General features: G+C 30.9%; 1 protein-coding gene across 1 annotated transcript in view; it reads left to right on the top strand.

Annotated features, from left to right (window-relative positions):
• Positions 1-9,555, top strand: part of LOC142320626 (putative ATP-dependent RNA helicase TDRD12) — a 126,145-nt gene extending 116,590 nt beyond the window's left edge. The window contains exons 29-30 of the transcript XR_012755454.1: positions 8,159-8,294; positions 9,428-9,555. The gene's annotated coding sequence lies outside the window, so the exon portion shown is untranslated. The remainder of the gene's footprint in view (positions 1-8,158; positions 8,295-9,427) is intronic.
• The last annotated feature ends 7,473 nt before the right edge of the window (positions 9,556-17,028 follow it).

Raw genomic sequence — 17,028 nt, 5'->3', positions numbered from 1 at the left:
AAATATTTTTGTTTAAGCTAGTATACAAGGTTTGATCAAAATATACACAAAAGTTTTAATTTTTCCAGGCTGTATAATTCCAAGCCCACTGGGCTGGTCTAGTAAACTCATCATCCCAAACCAGCTGATTTCAAAGTTGAGAGTTCTAAGGTTCAAATCCTAGTAAAGGTATTTTTATATGGATTTGAATACTAGATCGTGGATACCAGTGTTCTTTGATGGTTAGGTTTCAATTAACCACATATCTCAGGAATGGTTGACCTGAGACAACCAAAGTGTGTACAAGACTACATTTCATTTACATTCATACATATCCTCTGAAGTAATACCTTACGGGTGGTTTTGAAGGCTAAACAGAAAAAGAAAAACAGAAAAAAAAGGTTGTCCAAATATCTCAGTCTTTTTTTTGTTGTGTTGGTACAGTTATCATAAGATATGTTTTCATTGGTAGCTCTATTGAATGCTTAGTTTATTTCTTGCTGTCAAAATGGTTACAGGTGTTTTGGTAAGATCGGCAATTTTTAACTTGTGGAAAAGATGGAGCAAAGAATTTGCATTAAATTTTGTTTTAAGAATGAAATGAAGTGCAGCACCCCATTGGAAATGTTGAATGTTGTTTTTGGCAATTCTTCTGTGAATAAAACAAGCATTTACAAGTGGTAGAAATGTTTCCCAGAGGGCAGAGAAGCTGTTGAAGATGATGAGGACCCTGGACATCCCAGCACATCAACAACCAGTGACAATATTGAAAAAATGAAGAAAGTGATTCTGGATAATTTCTGAATCCCTATTAGAGAGTCAGTAAAGATTACTACTTGGAAGTTCTATGCCATCTGTGTGAAGCAATCTGAAGAAAACACCTGATTTGTGGCAAAACAATTATTGCACTGCTTTTTTGTGAATTTTTGGCCAAAAAACAACATCGTTGTGATAACTCAGCCTCTGTATTCAATTGACATGGCCCTGTGTGACTTCTTCCTATTCCCCAAGCTGAAAAGATCCATGAAAGATGATGTTTTGCGAAAACTGAAGAGATAAAGAAAGAATCCCTAAAGGAGTTAAACGTCATACTGAAGATTCTGTTTCTGAGGTACTTTAAAGATTGGAAAAGTTCTGGCACAATGTATTATATCTGAAAAGGAGTAGGTGACAAAAATCAGTATTTATCCATAAATAATATTTTTTTGAAAACTAAACTTCGTGTAATTTTTGATCAAACCTAATACCTTTCATGATTTTCTCTGTATTTGACACAATATGCTGTGTAGGATAAAGAAAGATGATTATGAAATTCAATTGATTAACGTTAAATATATCCTTGTTGTTGACTTAGGCTTTAAGTGGTTAAGAACAGAGCAAGTGTCTCCTTGGATGTACATTTCATGAAGCTCATTAGTTATGTTCCTAACATCATGATCTTTTATCTCATAACCTTTAAAATTATAACTTTTAATTCTTTTATCATAAACAAATTTTTTATTCTGTATGGAACATAATAAATATATGGTCATGTCAGAAATGGGTAGATATGTTACTCCACAGATAAAAATAACTTTCCCAACATTTTCCAAGGGAAACCTGGAAAAAACATAATAGAACAGAACTAAAAAATACAAAATTAATTTTAAATAAAAAAATAAATGTAATTAAGTCCATTTTAAGTTTTTTTTTAATATAACACCTGAAATAATATTAAAGAAAATGCATGAATTTATTAAATATAAAAAGTAAATCATAATACAGGTCTAAAAATTACATATAATAGATGGCGAAGCCCTCCACAGACCACTACTTGGAAGGAAAGTTTAGTGGAAAGTATGTTAGTGAAGAAATACGAGGGTAAGTCAATTATTATCCACAATGTAATTATAAATTTTATTGCAATGCAAATGGGAAACTTACATGTACATCATTTTTCAACATAGTCCTCTTGGATTTCAAAGCACTTGGTCCATCGTTGCACAAGCTTCGTGATGCCCTCATAAAAGAAAGTTTTCGGTTGAGCTGCGAGCCAGGAATGCACTGTTTCGTCCGAGGTAAATTGATGGCCCCTTAATGCCTCTTTGAGTGGACCAAACAAGTAGTAGTCAGAAGGGGCAAGATCAGGACTGTACGAAGGATGAGCCAGTACTTCAAAGTTGAGTTTCTGGAGCATTTCAACAGTATTTGGACGAGCATTATCGTGCATCAACACAACACCTTTCGACTGCAGGCTTCAGCTTGGCAGTAAGCATCTCACTGTAATGCACACTATTTATTGTCGTGCCCCTTTCCTCATAATGTTCCAGTACTGGGCCTTGTGATTCCTAAAAAACTGTAAGCATCAGTTTTCCTGCGGATGGTTGGGTCTTGAACTTTTTTTTGCAGGGTGATTTGGATGGTTCCATTCCATACTCTGCCGTTTACTCTCCAGGTCGTAATGATGGATCCATGTTTCATCACCAGTGATGATTCTAAGAAGATGTCCTGTTCGTTACCATAGCGATCCAAATGTATTTGGTAGGTATTCAAACGTGATTGTTTATGCAACTCTGCGAGTTGTTTTGGGACCCATCTTGCACAGACTTTATGAAACCCAAGTCTATTGCGGATGATTTTGTAGGCAGAACCATGACTAATTTGTAGACGATGTGCCACTTCATCAATAGTTACTCGTCTGTCTAAGAAAACCATGTCACGTGCATGCTCAATGTTTTTCTCATTTGTGGGGGTAAACTGTCGTCTAGTTCCTTCGTCGTGCGTAACACTTGTGTGATCATTTTTTAATTTTTCAAACCATTTTTAGACACTCTGTTGTGGCAACACACTGTTCTCGTACTGTACCGAAAGTCTTCGATGAATTTCGACCTCTGATACAGTTTCCGACCAGAAAAAACGGATTACTGGACATTGCTCTTCTTTGGTGCAAACATAAAACGGAGCAGCCATGGTTAACGGCAGGGCAGCAATAATGTAACTAACCCAGCAGCATCATACATGCACTTACATAATAACAATTAAACCACACATGCGTCATCTACGCAACACGACAGTACTACCAACATAAACAAAAATATAACTAAAGTGTGGATAATAATTGACTTACCCTCGTATTTTAAAGAATTATTCTAAATTATTAGTAAAATTTTGAAAACTGCATCAGTGTTATCTTTATTCAGAAGCCATCTTACAAAATATCATAAAACGTTTTTTGTCTTCCACTCCTTTTAGAGATTTGAATCTCTATAGATTCAACATGACCAAATCAGAAAGGTCTGATGATCATGATGTGATCATCAGAAAGTGACTTAGCTACCTAATAGGCATTAAATTATGGTGAAAAATGTACTGCCCTATAAGTAAATTTTGAGATACAGGATCCATATCTTCAACCCCTTTGAACATTTGTGGCCAAAATTAAATTGCATCAATGCCCTGTATGTAAAAATCTTTGTGAAGATTTCATCTAAATTTATGCATCCAGTATGGTGGAGATATCAAGACACAAAAAAAAAACAAAACAGACCAACATATGTATATCATTCCACAATTTTTCTATTTTTTTTTCTTTACGTCAAAATCTATAAAAACCCTGAAAATGTAAAATTTTATCCTATTAGAATATTTTCTCTCATGTATTGTATAGCCAGAAAAGAAGTAAAAACAACAAATATAAATTAATGTTGTAAATTACAAGAAAAATGTAACTACCCACAAAATTTAATAACTATTATAATTGTTTTAAGAAATACCTTATCAATTAACATTAATGTAATTTTAGTTTGAATTTATTTTGAACAAATTTTTAATCATTAAGACAATGGTTATTAAAAAATTACTCCCTTAAGATATGGGTATCCCACTTTTAACCCTTAATTGTAAAAAAATCATTTGTTGTGTTGTTTCCCATACATAACTTTTTTGTGTAAAACATTTTTTTTAATATTTTTAATTAGAAAAGAATTCTTTATATAATGTAAATACTACATGTGGTTATGATGAAACATTCTTTTAAAAGATTATTTCTTCAGTCTAAAATAAATCTTATTAATTCTTTTTGACTCTTGAGTGTGTAAGACGAGAATTAAATTAATGAAGAACAAACCAACACTTTCAATAGAACAAATTAAAAATATATGTATTTGTAATATTTATTCAAAAAATATAATCAATTAAAAAAAAGATAAAATTTTGAAAATATATGAGTTACTAATAATTTTTTAATTTTATCTTTGTAAAATGCACATCCTATTTCAGTGAGTTTAGGAAAAATTATTTGCATGTTACCCCAATAAATATAGTATTAGTGTAATAAACAAATTTAAAATTTTGTAACAGCATTAAGTGAAGCAAAATGTAGTATAAACTTTTTTTTTAAACTTGTTCAAAAACTTTCTACCTGAGATATTATATTTTAAGGTGATAAATCTTGTTTTATTCAATGAACCGCAAACCATTTAAACAACAAATAATTACACCCATATTCAACCACCAAATATACCCTTGGAATATATAAATTAAACTGTTCTGACTGCATAATGTTCTGCAGTGATTAAACCTGGTGTAAATTTTAAACACAGATACAATGAACACTTAAAAGCTCTTCACAGCACCGTAAGGTCTAACCTTTGCTAACTGGCTAGTAAGCATAAATTAAAAATTTATCAAAATTGAAAGAATTATATCTTAACAGATTTGTATGTACAAAAAACATGTTAGTTATACTAAATGAAAAGACTCAATTCAAATCAACATGTCTGCCTAATTAAAAAAAACTGCCATCAGTAACAAATACAGACACTAATATGAAAAAAAAGATGATCAGTCACTGAGGATGGATGCAAAGATTGAAATGTTTAAAATAAGTCAGTAATAAAAAGAGGGTTCTTTATACAATTTCATTCAGTGTGGCAGTACAGAAATTTTAATTTCAAATTAATATCACTGTCAATTCTCATGGACAAGAAGACAGTAAAAAACCAAATATTTAATATAAACTTTTTTTACTAATCATCAACTAGTAGGGCATAAAAATCATAAGCATACTGAGAGGTATGCTTAATAATGTTCTGAACATTCAAATCAAAAACTAAATAACAAATTATTTTTTAAGATTCAAGTATAGTTAATATTATCAGTATTGTTAATTATATGAATGTTAGTAAACTACATGCACTAATGGAATTTAATAACAGTAAAGTTACATTACACTATCTATTTATAAAAAAAATGCACTCTTATGCTTATTAAAATTAGGATACTTCTTTTTATGAATCCTACAGTAAATATCAAAATACTTTTGTTATTATATATATCTCATCTGTAACAAATAACATTACTGTTATTTAAACAATTTTTATCTTTAAATATCAATCCGTTCTCATTGTAGGATTAATAATGCTTAAAATCTATTGTTGTAAAATTGTTGTGCAAGCACAACAATTTTACTTTACTTCCTGACCTAAATATCTGTTATGGGTATATGGATAAGGGGTATCCAGCTTTACCTTATAAGCACCTTAGCCTCCGGTTGGCCAAGGTGTATATCTGCTGGATAGAAAACAGAGTAGGTGTATGCAACGCCATTCCTTCTGCAAGTAAAAACTCAGGTAAAAGATTAAGGATAAATGAAGCAGGTGAATGATAAGGATATTATTAACCCAAAACAGGACCGAGAAATGAGACAAACAAGAAACCCTTTGGTTTTTTGTTTTCTAAAAGAGTGTTTCCTCTTCTAGGCAATTGATATCTGTACTAGCCACCTTCTATCAGGAGATATTAATCTAATATTTTTTGAAATTCAGCTTAAATATACGCCATAAAAATTGTTTTTACTGTGTATATTAAAAATTCACCTCAGTCGAGAATCAGATTTCCTTAAGAAAACTCACCTTTTAATTCGCATACCTCCAAAAATATGTTGAGTACAACTGATCTATAAACAAATTAATCAGCCAGATCCCATTAGAGGTAGGTTCTTTAGTAAAAAAATCATCTGTTTTATGATTCAACATTGTTTAGAAAAATCTCAGGAAGAAGCATCCTATAAAATGAATGGTGTTAAATTAAAATTCCAATGGCCGGAGCCATATTTACACTTAATAAAAAATGCTGTTGAGCTTTATCAGTTGATCCAGATTTTCAAATTTAAATAAGTTTGGATAAGATTGACTGTGTGAATGCCTGTCCTACAGTTTTCATTCAAAAAAGGTGACAATAAAGTTGTCACATTCTCAGGACTTTCCCAGCATTGGCTACTTATTCTTATACATTGGAGATACAATTATACAGAAAAAAGTTACCTAAAATTTATTTTTTGAGGTGCGGGTAATTTATGATAAAGCTTTATTATAAAATTATCATTACATGTTTAAACAAATCAAAAAAGGTTTTAAAAATTAAAAAATCCGATATTATTTTATTTTTCTGCTCCCTCACCTCTGAAATCACCCTCCAAGAAACTTTTTGATTTTTCTTTTCTATGTTTACTATATTAAATGGAAGAAACCAAAAATAAATTCCAACCGATAAAAAGTTACCTAAGATTTCTTTTTTGTGAGTGGGGGTGAATTATGATGAAATTTTATTGTAATATTATTATTAAAAGTCTTAAAATTTTTTTAATATTAAAAGTTTAAATAAAAAAGGTCTTGAAAAATTAAAAAAATCGGTATTTTTAGACTTTGATTGGCAATTTCGCCAATCAAAGTCAATAGAAATTGACTCTAAAAAACTGGAGATATTAATCCCAAAATTTTACCATAAAATGCCGTATACACACGAGTCTACAAAATTTTATCAAAATCGGTTTATTGTCATAAGTTATTAAGCTTCAAATATGCCAACACACGTACGTACGTAAATTAACCCCAATTTTTTGTTTGGGGTCCCTGGGTCAAGAAATTCAAAAATATCTTACTTCATTTTTTGTCTGATTACCCATACTTGCCTTCTTGCAGCATAGCTATGATGTCAGGAAAGTAAAAATTTTAAATCCGTTTACAAAGATCTGATAATATATGTAACGAAAAATATTAGCATGAGAAGATGAATTTTCGAACGAAATGGGTTGATCGAAATTTCCAAACGAATTAAAAATAATAAATAAGAAGAAAAAATATATATACATTTTTAATTCGTTTAAATTAATATATACTAGCTTCGCCTGCGCTATATGGTTACTTGCGTCTCCCGTAGCGTTAATCTTTATATGTTTTTTATGCAACTAACAGGTGGCAGGTGCAGTCAGTCATACGTACAGTAAGGTTGGCAGTAGCCGTGTTGGTTGATCCACAGCACCGTATACCTTCGCACCCCATAAAAAAATCGGAACTCAAAAAACCCAAAGAAGGTTTTTAAATATTTATCTGAAGAGTATTTTTAAGCTCAAATCTGCTGAATATCTCGTTTAGTGTAGTCGGGGTTGGGAAAATTTACAATCGTTGTTCAAATTTTTTTTACCTTTCTTCATTCCCTTTCAAGGTCGAATTTAAAAAATCTAGAAATTGGTTTATTTACATGAAGATTACATTCACAAAAAATCAGGTTAATTTCTTCATTTGTTGTCGAGAAATTAATAAAATATCAGGGTTTCAAAAATCCATTTTAACCATTGAAACTCGGAATTTCAAAAAATCTAGATAAAGGTTTTTAGATATTTACATGAGATTACACGCACAAATAATCAAGCTATATTATTTCCATTTATTTCCGAGAAATTAAAAAAAAAGTAAATTTCATTGTTACTCCATTTATCCCTTTAAAATTTCAAAAAATCCTCTCTCAGTGTGCAGATACACCGTAAGAAAAACATATATTCAAATGTTTGTCAGTTTATGTTTAGTAGTTTTTTGTTGGCGTTGATTATGATTCACTCACGAGATGTTGTCTTCAATTTCAATAAGACCGCTATTGCAAATATCTCTACTGAAAATTAACTTGGGAGCGGCTCGCTGTAAGAAAGGAACATGAAAATTTAGCGGCCCGAATGAGAAGTTCAGCGTTGTAACAGATTATTTATTATTTCCACGTCTTAATAAACAATTTCATTTTTACATAACATTTCCGAATAACCGTGATCTATTAGATCGAGAGTATACCTGATGTATGCAAAATTTAGCCTTCAACCTACTAACAAATACCCTGGTTGAATTTTGAAAATCGGACGATTTTTTTGCAGAGATATTATAAGAGCACCTCCCACAACAGCGTCTCAGGAGCACCCCGTTTGTTACAAGTTGATTGTGATGATCGGTCTAACCTGCCAAGAAGTGCTCGCATACCTCACCATTCTAGCCTCATACGCATTCCCAAAGGTAAGCCCATTATTGTTAAACGATGTTTTATAAATTTATTATATTTTATTTTATTTAACGTAAATTTAATTCTTTTATTTTTCTAATATTATTCACTCGATTGATTTGAATCATTCATTTCAAACCCAGCTTACTCTGTGATAGAAGCTTTCACAGTTCCTTAATTCAATTCATTAAAGTTGTGCTTCTGGCAAATCTCCATTACTACTACGACACACACACACACATATATATATACATTATTTGGAAATGAAATATATCTAAACACCTTCTCAGTTATGTCAAGAAACGTAGTTAAAATATTGGTTGCGATTGATTGAGTAGTTTTTTTTATTTATTCCGAACAAACAAAAACTCTCTTCCCCCTTACATAATAGTATAGATTTTATCTATTTTCTAAATATTAATTTAATGTAACACATTAAATAAATACACTATGAGGAAACACTATATATAAATATTCTCCGCGGTATCATTAATTCCCAACAAATTTTTTTTAAACTTTTTTTTAATGTAAATATAAATAGTAAATTACACCGAATCATCTCACGTAATAGAAATAAAATTCAGATGATTTTTAGCCGAGTTTAAAAAAAAATTAAATCGATAGAATGAATGTACATTATTGAAATGATTTTTAGACGATATTAACAGAATATGATTATTATTTAATTTATTTTATTGAACTTACTGATATATTGTCTGTAAGTTAAAAAAACAAAAACGAAAATGGATATAGATATTTAAACTAAACCCACCGGGTTGGTCTAGTGGTGGACGCGTCTTCTCAAATCAGCTGATTTGGAAGTCGAGAGTTCCAGCGTTCAAGTCATAGTAAAGTCAGTTATTTTTATATGCAGCGTAGTAAAGGCAGTTACTTTTATACGGATTTGAATACTAGATCGTGGATGCCGGTGTTCTTTGGTGGTTGGGTTTCAATCAACCACACATCTCAGGAATGGTCGAACTGAGACTGTACATGACTACACTTCATTTACACTCATACATATCATCCTCATTCACCCTCTGAAGTATTATCTGAAAGGTAATTACCGGACGCTAAACAGGAAAAAGAAAAGGTATTTAAACTAAATATAATTGTTTTTCATCATTTTTGTTTGTTTGTTATGAAGGAGCGGGTATTAACGCTATGTTTATTAGCCTGGTGTAAATTGGTAGCGTATGAAAAGATGCCATGCCTGACGGGATTCCAACCCGAGACCTCCGCACAAAATGCCGAGACACTACCTACTCAGCCACGAAGGTCAGACATATTGATTTTATTTTAAAAATACCTTCTTTTTTTTAGAATACAGAATTTTATTTGAGTGATATTTTAAAATTTGTATTAATAATATCGTGAGTACTGTATTTTAACATCAAGTCGTGATAATTATACAGTTTTTATAACTATAATAATTACGCATAACTATAGATTTATAGTTTTTACAGTTTTTTTAAAATTTATTATACTGCTGTCATGATAATTGTTATTTATAACTTTAGATTTAATTTAAACATTACATAACGACAAAAAATTTCGTCCATTATTATCAAACTATTAAATATTTAATACGTAACTCTTGCAGCAATAAATAAATACTTTTAAAAAAGTATTCAATATTTTGTTTTCCTTAAGAAAAAAAATTAATATTTTAATCCACACTTGATAAATCAGGCATCACATTTCAAATAATCATTACAATGCGAGACACGGATGCATGCGTTTCCCGTATATGTGCTTCCCTAACGTTGATGCCTGTTAGCATTTACGCTTCCTTGTTTTCGTTGATTGGTTAGTGTATAAACTGCTTGTTTCCCTTAGATCACTAAAGTTAAGCAATGTTTGTTGCCGTTTCATTGTATTACGTTAACATTTATTAATGCCGGCTTCCGTGGCGCGAGTGGTAGCGTGTCGGCCTTTCATCCGGAGGCCCCGGGTTCGAATCCCGGTCAGGCATGACATTTTCACATACGCTACAAATCATTGATCTCTTCCTCTGAAGCAATACCTAACGGTAGACTCGGAGGTTAAAAAAAAAAAAAAAAAAAAAAAAAACATTTATTAATGGTTTATTATCCAAGCAATCAACGCGGCAGGAGAATAATGTCAGTATAAATTTGCTCCAAAAAGTCTAATTTCTTGCAAGGGAAATGAGATAAGACTACTGGTTATTATGGGTAATATTTAGAGATTTTTGTAGATGTAAAGTTAAACTAGGTTAAAGAAAAACTAGTCAGTAAAAAGAAAAAATCGAATTTTACTACATTTATTTATTTCATTTTCTATGCCTGTTAGCATTTACGCTTCCTTGTTTTCGTTGATTGGTTAGTGTATTTCATTTTCTAACGACTTCTAATAATGAAGGAGAATTTTTAAAATTTTCAGAAAATTATGGAATATACAGGCCACACTCCATTTATTATTATTATTATTATTATTAAGTGTACTGAAGAGCTTTAAACTCACTAGGACAAAATAAAATTTAAAAAAAATTATTAAAATACGAAAAACAACAAATAATATAAAAAGAATAAATCAAAACACACCAGTAAACAAAAATTAAAAAAACTCCTGATCAAAAAAAAAATCTGATATGGAGACCACAAGATTTCCTTGTACGCCTATTAAATTACATAAATCTTTTTTTAAATATATTTATAATTTGTATTACTTATATATATTTTCTTTTTGTTATTGAATTATTATTTATTACAATTCTTTTTACAATTAGAAGTTAATAGTTATTAATAAAAAAATATGTTTAAATTTTAAAAAAAAAGTTAAAAAAAGAAAATGAAGTCAGATTTGAGCTGATGCCTGTCTTGTAAAATCCAAATATTTCGTTAATTAAAATTTTATTTGGCTATAACTCTGGAACTAATAAAAATAAATACTACATGATATATCCTTGAAAAGCTCTCAATGAGCTCTTAGTACTATAGTTAAGAAAAAATCCAAATCTTTTGGATTTTGGGCTTTTTTGGACACTTAATCCATTCGATTGCAATCAAAAGGGAAGGTGCGCAACTAGATGTTACAACAGTCCTAAATCCAAAATTTCAACATCCTAAGGCTAATATTTTTTGAGTTATGCGAGATACATAATACATACAACGTACAGACGTCACGCCGAAACTAGACAAAATGGATTCAGGCATGGTCAAAATGAATATTTTCGTTGAAATCTGAAAACGATATTTCGGTTACAAAAACCGAAATTTTTCGCGATCACAATACTTCCTTTACGTTGTACAAGGAAGTAAATAAAGTTAATGTTATAATGAAGTACAAAAGGAAATTATCGATTGTGATTAATTGAATGCAGGAAGTTAGGCCAATCGAAAAAATCTTACTTATCTACAATAAATTATCTACTTAACAATAATGCTAACTGTTTTCAGAGACACAGGATGTTACTAATTAAAAACTGTGAAGAAGTATTCTACTATATCCCGATTTTCATTTGTTTATATATATTAGGTATTTTTCGATCGTTTTGTTTGAAGGAAAAATGATAAAATATAAATTTATGGTAAACCAATGTAACGTGAACAATGTGTACGATGCTTTATAATAATAGAGAAACGGTCTCAGAGACAAATGATAGTCTTTCGTATGCATAATCGATTAAAAAAAAAAACAAATTTAAACAATTTAGAATGATAAAAATACATATTTCTAATGAAATACAAACAGGAAATGATGGATGACGTCAGGAGTGAAGAGAAAACCACCTATTCAATCGAAAATTTCCCATACACCGTACCTTTCTTTCTATCTGTGTAAGAGATATAACAGCCACCATTTTAAAAATAAAAAGTTATGAAAAATCATTACTGATACTTCGTTCCTAACCCACCGGGTTGGTCTAGTGGTTAACGCGTCTTCCCAAATCAGCTGATTTGGAAGTCGAGAGTTACAGCGTTCAAGTCCTAGTAAAGCCAGATATTTTTACATGGATTTGAATACTAGATCGTGGATACCGGTGTTCTTTGGTGGTTGGGTTTCAATTAACCACACATCTCAGGAATGGTCGAACTGTGAATGTACAAGACTACACTTCATTTACACTCATACATATCATCCTCATTCATCCTCTGAAGAATTATCTAAAACGGTAGTTACCGGAGGCTAAACAGGAAAAAGAAGTGATACTTCGTTCCAACTAAAAAATGTACGTTACGATTTAGAATACCAAAAAATAATAAAAAATATTTGGAACTTATTATTCGAAATATTTTTTGCACTACCATCTATGTCTTTATTTACAAATATTTAAACTTCTGAATTACGTAAGAAACAACGAAATCTTGCTATGATTACTTTTACGGAAATCGCAACGAATTATTATTACATTTACGTACTTTCGTGTCCGGGAATGAAAAACACCATGAAAATTTTCATTTCCATTACTCAGCAACCCTGATCGCCTTGTCATTTGGTACCTTCAGTTCCTCGTGTGCAAACCTCTCCCATACTCGACACAGGAGCAGATATTCCATTACCTGGATCCGCCCACAATCACACCTATCGCTCTCTTTCACCACATTAATTCGACTTTTTGTCATTCTAGTCCTAAGTCGATTCAGCACCTGCCAAGTACTATATGGCAGCTGATGTCCTCTAGGGAACTCCTCTTTGGATACGAGACCCGTTTCGTCTGGTAATATCTCCTTCCACAACTGTTCGGGTCTCAGGTAGGTGGAACCTCCAGAGGTGTTGTTCTCTGAATGAAACTGTTTTTATATTTAAGTCAAGATTGACAGCCACATGGTTATACATAGGGGTTTACCGCTTGGTTTTTTCATTCCATTTCTCCCGCCATTTTCCGTTTTATGCTAGGAGGTACTTACCTGATAAAGTAAGTCCTTTGAACTGGTGTTGGTTTTAGACCAGTTACAATGCGCACTGTATCATTCAGAACTACATCGACATTCCTAGCTTGCGCAGATACTTTTCATACTGGGGCTGTGTATTTTCCTGCTGTAAAACATGGAGCCATTGCCATAGCCCAAAGCACTACTGGTTGCACTCCTCATGTCGACCTAGCGAATAATATTTCTTTCCTTTCAACTCCAGGCAGTGCTGTTTAAACAACAATATACGGTCAAGCCTGACTCGTAAGTATCTTGGATTGCTGCAATATTTCAACCGAAATCCTCTCGAATTAATATCAGGTTCCCCCTTCGTGCTTCTTTATTTCGAAGGTGAAAAGCGCACACTTGTGTCTTGCTGGGGTTTGGTCTCAGATGATTCTCTTCACAGTAATCTGCTAACTCAGCAAAGATTTTTGTTGGTTTTCCTTCGACTTCTTCGAAAGTATTATCCTGAGCAACGATTCGTTGTGAGCAACGCGTGACATCCGTGTATATCAATACGCGGATGTCACGCGTATTTGTTTCTTTCTATTCTATTACAATCACGTATACAAAACATTATTTCTATTTATAAATCATTGATAGACCGACGATTTCTTTTAAGAAAAATACTTTACTTAATATTAAGGAATATTTATATACTTCTTCAACCTCTTAAGATAATTAAACAAGAGACGTTCTTTGACGATCACCAAAGTTATTCACAGAAATTCACGGTGGAAAAAACTTTTGAATTAACTAACAGTATCAAGAGGAGCCTTTGATATTAGCAATGGAATTGATAGAATGGAAGCACCCCACGCGCTTTCATGCCTCATGGAATGGAAATTTACTTTTTAACTTGGGTAGTTCTATAACAAGCAGTGCTTATTAAGTTTACTGTTTACTAAATACTTGTAATAGATTGATCTGTTTGTAATTAAAAGGCAGTAAATATAGTTTTAAATTTTTTTATCCAAAATATATTTTGAGTTATGTAGAACTTATTTATTAATCTAAACTGACACATTCAAACACGACATAAATTAATCCAGAATTTCGATGAAATTACTTTCCTCTTAGATTCACCACAGTTGTTTTCTACGAATCAATCAATCTTAAACAGAAAATATACGTATATAATAATTAGATGTTGACCCTGCTTGAAGTGGAATGATAATTGAAACAGGAAGATGTAACCGCTGACGAAGCCCACAATCTAATATATCTTCCTTTGAAAACAAATACATAAACTGGTTTGTCATAGTAGCAAATCTCCCCTCTCCGATATTAGTAATAGCAGAAGCCGTTTAAAGGACGCGTTGCAGCAAGCTGGTTGTCTCTGTGGGTCGCTGGGTCATATCAGTTCCAACCTCGCTCCAAATTCGTTTCTTGTCTATTCTATTACAATCACGTATACAAAACATTATTTCTATTTATAAACCATTGATAGACCGATTTCTTTTAAGCAAAATACTTTACTTAATATTAAGGAATATTTATATACTTCTTCAAAAAGTTGAAACAAGGAAAGAGAAAAGAGGTGTTTTTATGACGTAAAAACAGGTCTCTGCGTTAAATGTTTAAACTTTCATCACGTAATCTTTTATTCGTTGAAGTAGTGACGTGTCTTAAGAAGCGTAAAACAAGATTGAGCAATGGGTATTTTCTGTACTAAAAATAAAGTAAGGGATTCTAATTGTGTGTATTGAGTTCTTTGTTAAGAAAATCAGATCTACGTAAACTATTCAGTTAACTTGTTACAATAAAGTACTTGTTTAGTTGAACTAATTCATCTTTTTAACTAAATTTATTTTATGATTTACATTTTCTATTGAGTTAATGCGCTTGCACCGTTTTAAGTTTCATTATAATACTATTATGCATTTTTAAATAAATTTATTTATTTTTAAAGCTGTAAGGTACAAACTTTTTTTAAATAAAATTTGGGGATAAAGAAAATAATTCATACATAATAAATTATTATTATTTAGGGTAATATACATACTTTGTATACTGCATCGTAGTATTTATGCGTAATGTCATTTAACTGTAACCCAATTTACAAAGATAGGAATATCTTTCATAAGAGTACATAATATGTGGAATGAAATAACAATGAGTGAAACGCTTCTCGGTAGCTATAGAATAAATAATTGGCTAATATTTTTTTTTCTTTAAATTTATGAAATTTAGTGTTTTTGAAACGTTTAGAGCTCTTTGCTTATCAATTACTACCATATAATTTTGACTATTTAAGTTACAAGCATTTAAACCTTTAATTACTTTTTTTATAAAAATATGTACATGAAGTTTACATTTGTTTCTGCTCCAATTATAAATATTATCAGCTAACTTTTTATTTATCAATTTATTTTTATCTATAAATAGAAACAAACTTTAATTTAAAAAAAATATTTTTATTTAATTCATTTACTTAGAAAAAAGTTAAAATCAACAACTTTTTTCAAATAGGCAAATATAAATTAGGCTACGTTAAAAGTACTCTTACCTTGTAGTTTTTATTCAAAAACTGTTCGCTTTTGGCGATAAATAATTTTTTTTTAACGTACTAATTTCAAGTAATAATTTTTTGGTTTAGTGGTAAATCAGCTGATTTTGAAGTTAAGAATTGTGAGGTCAAATCTTAGTAAAGGTAGTTTCTTTTATACGGATTTGGATATTAGATCGTAGATACCGGTGTTCTTTGGTGGTTGGGATTCAATTAACCACATGACTCAGGGATGGTCGGCATGAGTTTGTTCAAGACTACAGATTTACCGATAAATTTACACTTACAAATGTAATCTTAATGAGTTGCTAATGACTTCAGTATTTGATATAATAGTAAATAAATATATTGAAAAAAACACGAAACAAAAAAGATGCCCAAAGTCCTTTGGGCATCTTCAGATATTTACTAAATTTTCAGATTTGTGGCTTGATATTGAATTATAGGTTCTGATCAAATCTCAAATTTTATTATTTTTATTAATATTTAGAGGTATTATAACAATTAATTTATAGCGAAAATTTATACAATAATTGTGTTTATATACTATTTAATTACATAATTAAGTGTATTCTATTTATGGTTACTCACATTAATTAATATCAAATGTTTTCCTCGTAATTTCTCCTTATCACCCCTCACCGGGTTAATTAAGAACATATCGATTTATTAATTAATTAATTTTATTTTATTAATTATTATTTTATTTTAATTTATTATTTTTATATATATATTTTTTTATTTTATTTATTACTAGCAGACCCGGCAATGCTCGCTATTGCTCTCTCTCTATCTCTCTCTCTCTCTCTATATATATATATAGAGAGAGAGTTAAATGAACACAATTGAAAATTTGATAAAAAAATAAAAACTGAACTTCACAAATTTTACCTTTCATTTATTTTCCTTCCCCTTTTCCCTTTCCAACTTCTCCCTTTTACCCTTCTCCCTCATCCCTCTCCCAGTTTCCTTTTTACCCTTTCCCGTTTTCCCATTTCTCTTTCTACCTTTTCCCCGTTTTCCCTTTTGCCCGCGCGTAAATCGGCCCATTAGTTTTTTGGTCTTTAGTGGACACACATACGAACATGCCTTTTATATATATATATATATATCGAATAAAAAAGTCTGTTTGTATATTTGTTTGTTTGTTTGTTTCGTAAATATCTCGACGCCGGCCCCACCTAGCGGGTGTAGTTTTTGCAAAATATTTTTTTTCACGCAACTAATATTTATATTTTGAATATGTACCAAATCGGTCCATAAATATAATTTTTCTAAATATCTCAACCCCAGCGCCATCTAGAGGGTTCATTTTTTGCAGAAATAATTCTTTTCATGTAATATATATTCTGAATATGAGGG

The sequence above is a fragment of the Lycorma delicatula genome, chromosome 2 (genome assembly GCF_047948215.1).
Source record: "Lycorma delicatula isolate Av1 chromosome 2, ASM4794821v1, whole genome shotgun sequence".
NCBI classification, from domain to species: domain Eukaryota; kingdom Metazoa; phylum Arthropoda; class Insecta; order Hemiptera; family Fulgoridae; genus Lycorma; species Lycorma delicatula.
The sequence above is the reverse complement of the archived record's forward strand: the minus strand, read 5'-3'. Positions and strand labels throughout refer to the sequence as shown.